The 13,588-nt window shown below is 45.1% G+C and overlaps 1 protein-coding gene across 4 annotated transcripts in view; it reads right to left on the reverse strand.

Moving 5' to 3' along the window:
* The window catches only part of LOC145354485 (leucine zipper putative tumor suppressor 2 homolog), a 191,632-nt gene that overhangs the window by 145,737 nt on the left and 32,307 nt on the right, over window positions 1-13,588 (reverse strand). For all 4 annotated transcript variants that reach the window (XM_080205886.1, XM_080205884.1, XM_080205885.1 and 1 more), the window contains exon 2: window positions 2,660-2,732. The gene's annotated coding sequence lies outside the window, so the exon portion shown is untranslated. The remainder of the gene's footprint in view (window positions 1-2,659; window positions 2,733-13,588) is intronic.

Below are 13,588 nucleotides of genomic sequence, written 5' to 3' on the forward strand. Positions count from 1 at the left end.
CCAGAGTGATGCCTGTACACCAAGAGTGAGATTATAAGGAGAAACTACACAAACTCGGCCTGTACCTCACGAGGAGACTGACATAGTGGTAATATCACCGGACTAACAAACCTAATCCCTGAGGGACTTGATTCAAATCCCACCATGGCAGCTAGTGGTATTTAAAACCAAACAATAAATCTGGAATGATGAAGTTAGTCTCAATATGGTGACCGTGACAACTATAATAAAAGCAAAACGCTGGAATCTAAAACAGAAAATCCTGCCAGATCTGCTGAATATTTCCTGCATTTGCTGTATTTGTTGACCATGACAAGTATCACTGATTCTGATCGTTACCTGGTCTGACCTATGTGCGAATCCAGACTTTTAACTCTTAACTAGCCTATAAAATGGCAGAGCAGGCCGCTCAGTTCAAGGGCAATTAGGGATGGACGGCGTGTGCTGACCTTGCCAGTGTCATCCGCATCCCATAACTTCCCTGGAATTTAGAAGGTTTCGGGGTGATTTGATTTGATTTATTATTGTCACACATATTAACATATAGTGAAAAGTATTGTTTCTTGCGCGCTATACAGACAAAGCATACCGTTCATAGAGAAGGAAAAGACAGAGTGCAGAATGTAGTGTTACAGTCGTAGCTAGGGTGTAGAGAAAGATCAACTGAATGTGAGGTAGGTCCATTCAAAAGCAGCAGGGAAGAAGCTGTTCTTGAGTGGGTTGGTACGTGACCTCAGACTGTTGTACATTTTTCCTGCTGGAAGAAGGTGGAAGAGAGAATGTCCGGGGTGTGCGGGGTTCTTAATTACGTTGGCTGCTTTTCCGAGACAGCAGGAAGTGTAGACAGAGTCAGTGGATGGGAGGCTGGTTTTCTCATTGTTGTAAAAGTATAAATGGAATAGATTGAGAGAAACTGTTTCCACCGAGTGGAGAGTCTAGGATTCAGTGGGGGGCATAGCTTCAGAGTCAGACCTTACAGGAGTAAAATTAGGAAACAGTATGAAATTCAAGTGGATGGTAGAAGTTTGGAACTCTGCAAATGCAATTGATGCTGGATCCAATGTCTAACATTACATCTGAGACTGATGGAGTTTTGTTAACCAAAGGCTTAATGGGGAAAAGGCAGGAGTGGAATGAGGCAGGCATGATGTACAAAGATGCGCAGGTTAGGTGTATTGGCCATGCTAAATTGCCCCTTAGTGTCCCAAGGTGTGCAGATTAGATGGATTAGCTGTGTGGGGTTAATGGCATAGGGCAGGGAGAGAGCTGAGTGCTCTGTCAGAGAGCCAGTGCAGACTCAATGGACGGAATGGCCTCTTCTACACTGTAGAGATTCTACAATCTCATTGGATGGTGGAATGGGGCTAAAATGCTTCCTCCTGTTCCTGTCTTTCTAAATCATTAATAAGAAGTCCCTGGGGGAAATCAAAGCCCTGGTTCCTCAGGCTGATTCAGCATAATTAGTGCTGAAGGTCTCATTCTTAAAAAAAAGCTGCTAATGCTTTGCCTTAATTAGTCCTTAAACCAACCTTTTCGTATGTGGGATTCAGCCACATGTTTTCAATCGCAACATTCAAAATCATTAACTCTTGACAGTAACAAGTGGAAGTGAGTTGTACAAACAAGATGCTCTGTATAATCAATTATGTTGGTATGTTTTTACATGAGGATAAAATCTAGATGAAATCTGGTGATATTGCTTCCAGCCAGCAAGTTCACATACAAACACTTAAAAAAACGTGTTTTGATTTTCTCTTCAAAATAGTTAGCACAATAGGTGTAAAACAAAATAGCACCCACACACAAGCATGGCTAAACATCTGTGACAATAGAAATTCTAAATTCACGTGGGCAAACAGGCATAAAAGGTCCAATTTCCGATTAACAGGAAAAATACTGTACAGCACCATCATCCTGTCTGTCAGAAAATCCTCAAAGTGCTTCAGGCTCAGCCTGTTACTGAGGTGCCAAGACTATTGAGTCAAGTTGGCAAAAACAGCAGCCATTTTGTACACAGCAAGATCCCGGAACACCAATGGAACAGTACAGAAAGCAATCCCGGCCACTTGGAAGCACTACAGGTTGGATGCTTTAGTCACTACGCTGCAGGGCAGAAGGAGGCCATTCAGCCTATCGGGCCTGCACTGACAACAATCCCACCCAGGCCCTAAATATCCCCCATACCCCCTGCAGGGCAGCATGGTGGCACAGTGATCAGCACTGCTGCCTCACAGCGCCAGGGATGCAGGTTTGATTCCCGGCTTGGGTCACTGTCTGTTCGGAGTTTGTACATTCTCCCCATGTCTGCGTTGGTTTCCTCCCACAATTTGAAAGACGTGCTAGTTAGGTGCATTGGCACCTAACTCTCCCTCGGTGTACCTGAGTGGGACGACTAAGATTTTTCACAATAACTTCATTGCAGTGTTAATGTAAACCTACTGGTGACACTAATAAATTAACTTTTTTAAAAGAAGTATTTACCCTTCTAATCTCCTCGACACTAAGAGGCAGTTTACTGTGGTAAACCAACCTAATTTACACATCATTGGAGTTATTTATGCTCCATCCTGCCATGTGCTATTTTCAAACAGTTATCGACTAATTTATGACAAAAGAAATAGACAAAGAATTTTGCAGAACAACTTAAAGTATCACTTACTGGCCACAATAGAGCATCTTCAGCCAGAGAAACCCCACCATTTAATCTGTTTGGAATGACGCTGGTATCGATCCTGCAATCAGAAGGAGAACATCTCAGTCTGAATGTGCAAACTCAAGAGGCACTTTGATGATGTATCAGTGTTGGAAGTAAAATAAACAAGTTTAACGAGTCTTGCTAAAAAGCAGGAATGCGATGAGAACATATTTTATGGTGCACTAAAAATAGCCACCAGAGCAAAAAAAAATCCCCAAGAGAGAAGCTGAGGTCAAGATTGGTTTTCTACTTGAGTTGTCTCAGAGTGACAGACTGCAGAGTGGTGGGGGTGCTGCAGGTAGTATATCCACCACACCTTAATGCCTTGTTTTGTCACGTCCTGCTTGACAGTGGCACAATGGTTAGCACTGCTGCCTCACAATTCCAGAGACCTGGATTTGATTCCCGGCTTGGGTCACTGTCTGCATGGAGTTTGCACGTTTTCTGTGCGGATTTCCTCCCACAGTCCAAAGATGTGTGGGGTAGGTTGTTTGGCCATGCTAAGTTGCCCCTTAGTGTCCTGCGATGTGTAGATTAGCGGGGTAAATATGTGGGGTTGTGGGAATAGGGCTTGGGGTGGGATTGTTGTTGGTGCAGATCTGATGGGCCGAATGGCCTCCTTTTGCACTGTAGGATTTCTATGATGTTATGAACAGGCCTGCGGACTCAAAGCAGGGCCTTAACATTTACCCTCCAGTTGACCAGTACATAAACAATAGTGTTAAACATCACTTCACTTGCACCTCCTCCAATCTGGTCTATTGCATTCACTGCTCCCGATGCAGTCTCCTCTACATTGGGAAGATCAAGTGCAGACTGGGTGACCACTTTGTGGAACAGCTTCACTCAGTCTGCAAACATGACCCCAACCTTCCTGTTGCTTGCTGTGTTAACTCAGCATCTTGCTCTCATGCCCATGTATCTGTCCTTGGCCTTGTCCATACCTTTAAGACTTGATTACCTGTAAAAACCCGCATTCCAATCATTATTTTGCCAATTGAGTTTGTGAATAGAACTCCCACTCACCTGATGAAGGGACAGCAAGTGCTCCAAAAGCTAGTAGCTTTTGCTACCAAATAAACCTGTTGGACTTTAGCCTGGTGTTGTGAGACTTCTTACTGTGTTTACCCCAGTCCAACACCGGCATCTCCACATCATTGCTGCAATGTTCCAGTGGAGCCCAATGCAAGCTGAAGGAGCAGCATCTCATCTTCCGATTGGGCACGTTACAGCCTTTTGGACTCAACATTGAGTTCAGCAACTTTAGGATGCAAACTTTCCCCTCCATCTTGATTCCCCTCTTTTGTTTTCTATTATTCAGCCCATGAGCTGTCCCAACACTACTCCGCATGGCCACCAGTCTTTTGTTCAGTTATGTTCCCACTGGGCACTGATCTTCGTTCTCCTATTAACACATTTTGCTCTCCTATCTTTGCCACTATGAACACTCTTCAGCCGCTAATGGCACCATCAATAATCCCTTTGTTTTATGTAACACAAAAAGAAAATGCTTGAAAATCTCAGCAGGTCTGTCAGCATCTGTGGGGAGAGAATAGAGCCAACCCTTCAAGTCTGGATGATCCATCATCAAGGCTCTGCATTTGTTGCCAATCCCTAACTGCCCTTGAGAACAGCTAAACGACAACCATGTTGTTGTGGGTCTGGAGTCACGTGGAAGCCAGGCCAGCTAAGAGAATTTAAATTCTACCAATGACCATGTTGGGATTTGAACCCATATCCCCAGAGATTAGAGGCTGGGCCTCTGGATTACTGATCCAGTGACATTTTCGCTACACCAATGTCTCTCCTGATGTTAGGTAAGGCTGCTGTGAAAACATTTGACTGCAAGTGTGGATCCAATCAAAATCTTCAGGAGTCAGACAGGTAGGTTTTTATTGGATGTAGGTATCAGTGGAGCAATGGCAGTTAACCAGAGTTCAGGTTGCAGATTAGTCATAGTCTAACTGAATGGTAGAACAGACTTGAGGGGCTGAATGGCCTACTTCTGGTGTGGTGTGTGCATCTGATGTGATTGAGGATCACTGTGGTCAGATGAGGCACAACATGGCCAGTGATTTTGTGTTGGCGATTCTTCAGTTTGAACAGTGCGGAAGGGTAGATGTCTTCGCAACGACTGCCCGGGTTTATATCATGAAAACTGGCCTCCCCTTCTGCCAAGGTGGAACTTTGAAAATGTGGGCCTAACGCTGGGGGAGTGGAAGTAATGGGAGGTTCTCCCAGGGAGGGGGGCTGTAATAAATCCTCAGAGGCAGAAGTCACTTCACCAAAATCCCTTTATTCACAAGTCGGACAACAGTATACAGGGTTAGCAGCCTGCGCTAGGAGTCCCAGAGGAACCGGCACTCCTGGTTAAATACAAAACAAGAGGCTCCTTGATTGGCCCATCAATTTGGCCCTTACTCAGGGAGTTCATATTCTCACAGGCCCACCTCAATTGCCTGATTAAAGTCAATACAGTGGCAGAGACCTAAAGGGCTGAATGGCCTCCTTCAGCACAGCAGGAACAGACAAACCAAACGAACGGTGACTATGAACGGCCCAGCCCAGCACTCTTGCCAGACGCTGATGAGTGATGACGAAATGACAGATTTGCATTCTGTCGATTGCTGCCTACATTCTAAACCCTGATGCAAACTATTTGTCTGAGCCAATAAGCAGTGACTCGTTCAGAAATACATGCTGTAAACAGACGCAGGTCAAGGGTGCAGCCCCGGGCTTTGATTGTAGGCCTGAGAGCCGAATTATCTGCAGCAGCTGTGTTGCCAGAAGCAGGGAAAAGGTGGGTGGGTGGGAAAGGGGGAGAAGGCTTCAATGCTTGCCTGCGGGTTGAGGCCTCCTTTAATACAGCAGGCCCCTGTGGTCCGTTGGTTTGCAACTGCTTACAAGCAAGAGACAAGCTGCAGATTTAATTCCTTAGCTTCCTTTCTGCCAAAAACCTAAAATGATATTTTGTTTAGACAGAAGAAACCAATTGCTGCGAATTTAGAAATTCTACAGTTGAATTTAGCCTGTACTTTCTGCCCCTCAGTGGGATCCTTGTATCTGCCTGCCCACCATTCAGCCTTCTCTTAACCCCTCATAGAGCTCCTTTCTGCCAGATGTTTTAATTTTATTTATTAATGTCACAACTAGGCTTACATTAACACTGCAATGAAGTTACTGTGAAAATTCCCTAGTTGCTGCACTCCAACACCTGTTTGGGTAACACTGAGGGAGAATTTAGCATGGCCAATGCATCTAAGCAGCACGTCTTTCAAACTGTGGGAGGAAACCGGAGTGCTCGGAGGAAACCCACACAGACACGGGGAGAATGTGCAGACTCCACGCAGACAGTGACCCAAGCCGAGAATTGAACCCGGGTCCCTGGCACTATGAGGCAGCAATGCTAACCACTGTGTCACCGTGCCGCTCCACAGAGTAATTTGGTGCTCCACAGGAACAAACATTTTTAAAGGAGTAAAATTGTGAGCATCTTTCATTTCCAAACATATAAAAGGAGAATTGCAAGGTTTGTCTCTGAAAGTGGAAAGGCACATTAGGGTGGCGAAAAAAGCATATGGGACTTGCCTTTATCAATCGAGGCATTGATTACAGAAGCAGGGAAGTCATGTTGGAGTTGTATAGGACTTTGGTGAGGGCACAGCTGGAGTACTGTGTCACCACATTATAGGAATGTGATTGCACTGGAGGGGGTTCAGAGAAGATTCACAAGGATGCTGCCTGGGATGGAACATTTAAGTTAGGAAGAGAAGTTGGATAGGCCTGGGTTGTTTTCGTTGGAGCAGAGAAGACTGAGGGGTGGCCTGATCGAGGCGTACAGGATTACGAGAGACACAGACAGAATGGATAAGGAGCAGCTGTTCCCCTTAGTTGAAGGGTCAGTCACGAGGGGACACAGGTTCAAGGTGAGGTGCAGGAGGTTTGGGGGGGATGGGAGGAAAAGCTTTATTACCCAGAGGGTGGTGACGGTCTGGAATGCGCTGCCTGAGAGGGTGGTGGAGGCAGGATGCCTCATATCCTTTAAAAAGTATCTGGATGACACTAGGTGTATTATTAACATTCAGGGCTGTGGGCCAAGTGCTGGCAGATGGGATTGGGTGGGAGTTCAGGTCTTTCTAATGTGTTGGTGTGGACTCGATGGACTGAAGGGTCTCTTCTGCACTGTATGATTCTATGATTATAATAGAGTGGAGGGAATGGGTGAAAGGGGGAATTTGGCAAGTCCTTTGCCAGGAGGTTAAGATGGTCAAGAGTTGGGTTGTGACGCACCTTGTGGACTAAAAGGCACTTTTCCATTCCCTATCTGACAACTCACAGATACATCACTACAAAGCAGCCCAATGCTCCATCTGGTAAAACAGGCTCGAGATATTAATGCAAGGAAAAATACAACTCGCATACCGACAGCAGCTTTTATTAGTTTCTGAATGTCCCAAAGTGCTTCACGACCAGTGAAGTACTTTCATTGCCAAGTATACTCACTGTGGCAATGTAGGAAATGCAGCATCTAATTTGTGCACAGCAAGCTCCCATATAACAGCAGTGCAGTACTGAACAGAAAACCTGTATTTAGGTGTGGATTGAGGAGTGGTTATTGGCTGGGACATTCAGGAGGACACCCCTTGGTCATCTTCATACAGTGCAATCCAATCTTAAACTCATCTGAGAGGGCTGATAGAGCTTCAGTTTAATCTTCCATCTGAAAGATGACACTTGTGACAGTGCAGAACTCCCTCAGTGCAACACTGGAGTGTCAGCTTGTGCTCAAAGCTCCCGAATTTAATACTAGCCATACGGGGAACATGTAACAATGGTGAGGGACGCCTGGAAGTGGTCACAGAGGAAATGCAGATTTTGGTGCCTGTGACCCCAGTGTCACTCTGAACAGGTCCGAGGAAGGAATGAACTCAATTTACATGGACAACAATTGCAGAAAAGCAACTTTAAAAAAAACGAAGGTTGAGATCTGCTGACAACTCAAAGAAGAAATAAAACTACCACTGAGTAAATGGTCTGTGAGCGTGGGTTATTGTTTCAAGGCAATTGCATAAGTTAAATTCATTTTCATTACACTATATTTCAGGATTATTAGTGCTTGGAGAATCCCAGTTCCTTTCACAGTGAGAATCATAACCCAGTTCATGCAAACAATGTGAAAAGCAGTTAAAATGGAAGCACAGTGGAATGTGAACTTATCATGACTGAGGCTGCAGGTATACTTGATATTCCACATTAATGGTTGCCACCTCTACTCATTTGGCAGTGGAGAGGCTCAAGTAACCTGTTCTTTGTACTTCATAGAATCCCTACACTGCAGAAGGAGGCCATTCAGCCCATCAGAACTGCACCAATTCTTCATCAGAGCATCCCACCCAGACCCTATCCCCGTAACCCCACACATTTACCCTGCTAAGCGACACATCTTTGGACCATAACGGGCAATTTAGCATGACCAATGTACCTAACCTGCACATCTTTGGAGTGTGGGTGGAAGCCAGAACACCCGGAGGAAACACATGCAGATACAGGGAGAACATGCAAACTCCACACAGGCAGTGACCTGAGGCCGGAATCGAACCTGGGTCCCTGGCACTGTGAGGCGGCAGTGCTAACCACTGAGCCACTCGGGACTGAGTCCTGCTGCAAGCTACAAACAGAGTCAATCCCAGATCTGAAAATTGCAGGAACTTTTTTTTATTCATTTGTGAGACATGGGTGCTGCTGGCCAGCATTTATTACTAATTCGTAGTTATCCTTGGAGGGCATTTGAGAGTCAGCCACATTGCTGTGACTCTGGAGTCACATGTAGGCCAGACCAGCTAAGGATGGCAGATTTCCTTCCCTAAAAGGACATGAGTGAACCAGATGGGTTTTTCTGACAATCGACTCATTGTCATCAGTAGATTCTTCATTCCAGATTTTTTGTTTATTGAATTCAAATTCCAACATCTGCTGCGATGGAATTCGAACCCGGACCCCCAGAACATTAGTGGGTTTCTAGATTAATAGTCTAGCGGTAATAGCACTAGGCTGCCATCTCCCCTGCCACGTCTAGACTAGCTGGTGTGGGGAGACCATGGAGCAGGTTCTGACCTGTAAGCTAGTGTTGGTCCGGAAAAAAAAATTCAACAAATGCCATAACTTCCTGAATCCCTTAGCCCGCATCAGGCGTGAATGACAGTGGGGGGTGAGAGGGTTAATAATCACACAAATTTAAAAATCACATAAGCTGCAAGCTGAACCTCAGTCACACAGGGAAAGTAAGCCAAGTTAACGCTCAAGTTATAACTAATCGAATTATGTGCAGCTGCAGTTCATGTTTGTCCTTTAGAACAAGGAACAATGGAAAGGGAGATTGAGATACCGTTGGTCATATAGCTATCATTTCTTGGTGATATAACATGCACAAGTTTTAATTGTAAGCAGTCTCACAACACCAGGTTAAAATCCAACAGCTTTATTTGGAATCACAAGCTTTCAGAGGGCAGCTCCTACATCAGGTGAGTGGAGGTAATTTCACAAACACAGCATATATAATATGGTTGGGGGATTACAAATTTCATGTCACACTACTTGTAACCCCACCATACTGCCTGCCTTGCAAAATCCAACTAACTGTGCTGGCTTGAGACAATTCACACCTCTTTAACCTGTGATCATCCCTCTCTCCAGTCACATTGTACCTGTAAAGACTTGATTACCTGTAAAGACTCGCATTCCAACCATTCTTCACATTCTAATCTGTAATTATCTTTCAATTGTATCTTGGCCTATGTATGCTGTGTTCATGAACCTACCTCCACTCACCTGATGAAGGAGCAGTGCTCCAAAAGCTCATGATTCCAAATAAACCTGTTGGACTTTAACCTGGTTTTGTGAGACATTTTACTGTGTCCACCCCAGTCCAACGCCAGCATCTCCACCTCAAGTTTTAATTGGACATTATACTCTTACGTATGCATGGTGTAACCTTAACTATGATTGGATAGGAATAGCTCCTATATATCTATTGGTATATGCTAATTACTTGTAATCGAAGCTGAGACTTTAATTGCCTATGTATTTCTGATTTTTTTTCACTCTGAATGGTCTGAATGATTTCATTCAAAGTCTGATAGCTGTAGCAAAATTCATCTTAAATCACTCTGTTACTTTGCCTGGTTATTTGAGGGGAATGATAGTTTTAAATACAAGAAAACCATTGTAACAGCCCTGTAACAGGGAGTAAATGGCAGTGGGGAGCGTGGGAATATGAAGCTTTCCTTTTGGTAAAAAAATCCTTTTTAAAAAAAATTTGTCCCACACTATCGGTAGCTCCAGGCAATGAAAAAACAAGTCCGTTCCAGGCTTACCCAGATGCACTAACCCGCAAACACTGGCCCTGTCCATCTGTGCTGACAGCATCTCTCCTCAGCCTCGTAGGGTTGCCAATTCTCCAGGAATGCCCTAGAGCCTTCAAGACTTGAAGATTAATCCCTTGACTTCAAGCAAAGTCCAGAGACAGAAGTGCGGTTTTCCTGCCATTCTTTCAGTCTCAGAAACGTTGGAAATGGGGTGGGCGAATTGACCAAACAGAGCTATTGGTGGCGAGTGGTCATGTGATTAACCCTCCAGGCGTACATCCAACTAGGGTTGGCGACCCAGATTGGAGGGATGCCAGAGCTCCAGTAACTTAATGGGAAGCAGCCAGGTGCGGATTTACAAGGGAAAAGTCCCTGCCTCACAAACTTCCTTAACTACTTGAGGATGTTGTGGAATGCTGAGCTCCCCATTATATTTAAAGATCCTGGCAAAATTCCAAATGAAATTGCTTTTTTTTGGGAAAAAATAAACAACAGAGAGTATTCGGGAGAGGGACAGAGTTTGGGATGACGTTGATGCAGGTTTGGTCTCAGTGACCTGGTTAGCCAGGATCTGGGCCAGGGCACAGATGGCACATTTAAGCTGCTTTTTATAGAAAGCGGGCCAGGTTCTAGGAGAGGTTCTAGACCTTTAAAGGTGTTATGTTTATCTTAGGAACATGCATCTGGGCTTCCCAAAAGCCAGCAATTTTCCCTGGCAGTGGGTAAGGGTCCCCACAGGTGGCCCGTGAGCTGGTCAAAAATGTAACTCACTCATACCCATTGCCAAGACCAGGCCCTTACAGGCCACAAGGATGGCAGGATCACCCTATGGGAAGAGTTTGGGCCTGTAGTCAGTGGAATATAGAAGAATGAGAAGGGATCTAATTGAAATGCATAAAACTCTGACAGGGCTGGGCAGGCTGGATACAGGGATGTTGTTTCCTCTGGCTGGGTGTGTCAAGAACAAGATGACTTTTAAAGAGCATCTTAACAAATACATGAATAGGATGGGAATAGAGGGGTATAGTCTCTGGAAGGGTCGGGGGTTTTAGTTCAGATGGGCAGCATGGTCGGGGTGGGGTGAAGACCCAATGCTTGTGGGCCATCTCCCGTGTTCAGGGGGGTGGAGTGGGGTAGAGGGGGGAGTTTCTTTTCAGTGCTGATCGGGGCACCTTTCCAAGATGGCGTTCTGATCTCTGCGGAGCCAGCGTTGCCATGATTCCAACAGGCCCCGCCTCTCCAGAGTGACAGCACAAACCACGCCCCCCATGTTCTCTGTACACTGACTGTCAGAGAATCTGGAGAAAACTCTCAACTTGAAAGGCCAAAGAGTTTGTTCCTGTGCTGTAATTTTCTTTGTTCTTTGTTCTAACAAGGGGTCACAGTCTCAGGTTATGAGGTAGGCCATTTAGGACTGATCATGCAGGGTTCATGTTTATATTCACACTCTCTGTCAAGCATCAAGTCATTGGGTCACTTGCAAGACTAAAGCAATTCCTCATTCTTATTTTCCCATTCCATCTCCTATCAATGCACATTCACAGTGTTCCGGTTAATTCCAAGCTGTACTTCAAAGCCTACATCCAGCTCAATCACAGAGGAGGCCTACTTCTTCCTCTGAAGCATCACCCATCTCAATCCCCGCTGGAGTGTTCAATTGTTCTGTGTTTGATTCGGGGAGTCTGGTAACTAATCCTTGCTCACTGTGCTTGATTGATAATGCATGGCAAATCCAACTAGAAGCATGAGTGCAGACACTTTCTGATTGCAGAGATGTGTGTAAACTCTTGTTGCACATTTAGAAAGTAATGTTGTCTGTATTGATTCGAGACATATTAAAAATACAACATCAACTATAATCCCCCTGCCCCCCACCCCAGTAGCAACACAGGAAGCCACATCTGTACAAACACATTCAGAGTCAACTCATAGCCAACACTCTTCTTGCCAGCCTTCCAAACTTCACTCCACATAAACAGCTCTTTCAAGACATTGCCTTACACAACTTGTTCAAGTTCAACTTGCCCAAGAGCCCTGTCCTTGCTGCCCATCTTTTAGAGGCTACACCACACTTTATCAAGCTCCTGAAGGAATGCCTGATTACAATAAAAACAGAATTTATACCACACTCATGTACACCTGAGGGAACAGAGAGAGTAAGAAGTCTGACAACACCAGGTTTAAGTCCAACCGATTTATTTGATAGTAAACTCACTAGTTTTCGGGGTTAGTCCCTTCGTCAGGTGAATGGAGAGTTCTGGCCTCAGACAGAGCATATAAAGCACAGACAGTTTACAGATTACTGATTAGAATGCGAATCCTTACACCTAACCTGCTGTTCAAGTCTTAAAGTGGCTAACAATGTGCGTGGACTTTAAGACTTGAACAGCAGGTTAGGTGTAAAGATTCGCATTCTAATCAGTAATTTGTAAACAGTCTGTGCTTTATATGCTCTGTCTGAGGCCAGAACTCTCCATTCACCGGACGAAGGGACTAACCCCGAAAGCTTGTGAGTTTACTATCAAATAACTCGGTTGGACTTAAACCTGGTGTTGTCAGACTTTTTACTGTGTTTACCCCAGTCCAACGCCGGCATATCCACATCGGAACAGAGACAGAGAGAGCACTAATGGGGAAGGAAAGAGTGAGAGTTTTAAAGTTTATTTATGTGTCATAAGTAGACTTACATAATATTGCAATAAAATTACTGTGAAAATCCTCTAGTCATCACACTCCGGCGCCAGTTCAGGTACACTGAGGGAGAATTTAGCATGGCCAATGCTCCTAACCAGCACATCTTTTGGACTGTGGGAGGAAGCTGGAGCACCCGGAGGAAAATGTACACAAACACGAGGAGAACTTACAGACTCTGCACAGACGGTGACCCAAGCTGAAAATCGAACACAGGTCTCTGCTGCTGGGAGGCAGCAGCGCTAATCCCTGAGCCACCATACCGAGCAGAGGGAAAGAAAGGGGTGAAGGAGACAGACAGTTGTTGCAGATGGACAAACAAAAAAAGAACCTGAAGTAAGCAGAGCTGAATTGGAATAAAAATGGAAAATTCTGGAAATGTTCAGCAGGTCGGGCAGCAACAACAGTCGCTGGTTCAGGTTGACAAAACTTTGTCAGAATTGGGAAAAGTTAGAAATGTAACAGGCAGCAACGGCGGTGGGGGGGGGGGGCGGAGGATGGTGATGGTCTGTGATGGGAGAAGAGCTGTGTTTGTGGATGTGTGTGTTGTATGCTGTGGCAGCTTTCCTTCAGTCCAAATAGGCCATATCGATGCTGGTCCTGGTGGACGTGGAGCTGTTTTTAATCAGATACTTCCCCGCAAGAGGTGAAGGATATGTCAGCCATCCTGGGATCGGAACACTGCTGCGATTCATGCCCTCCGAGCTCTTTTGTGACTGCGTATTTAATTAATCTTACTGCGCAGACTGTGCGTGCAATTTAATTTGAGTCGCTTCACTTAAGCCAGGAGACTGTCAGCACAGCTCAAAGAAAGTTAAAGAAAGAGACAATTATTTGT

The sequence above is a fragment of the Carcharhinus amblyrhynchos genome, chromosome 17, assembly GCF_965287045.1.
Source record: "Carcharhinus amblyrhynchos chromosome 17, sCarAmb.v2.hapA, whole genome shotgun sequence".
In the NCBI taxonomy this organism is placed as follows: Eukaryota; Metazoa; Chordata; class Chondrichthyes; order Carcharhiniformes; family Carcharhinidae; genus Carcharhinus; species Carcharhinus amblyrhynchos.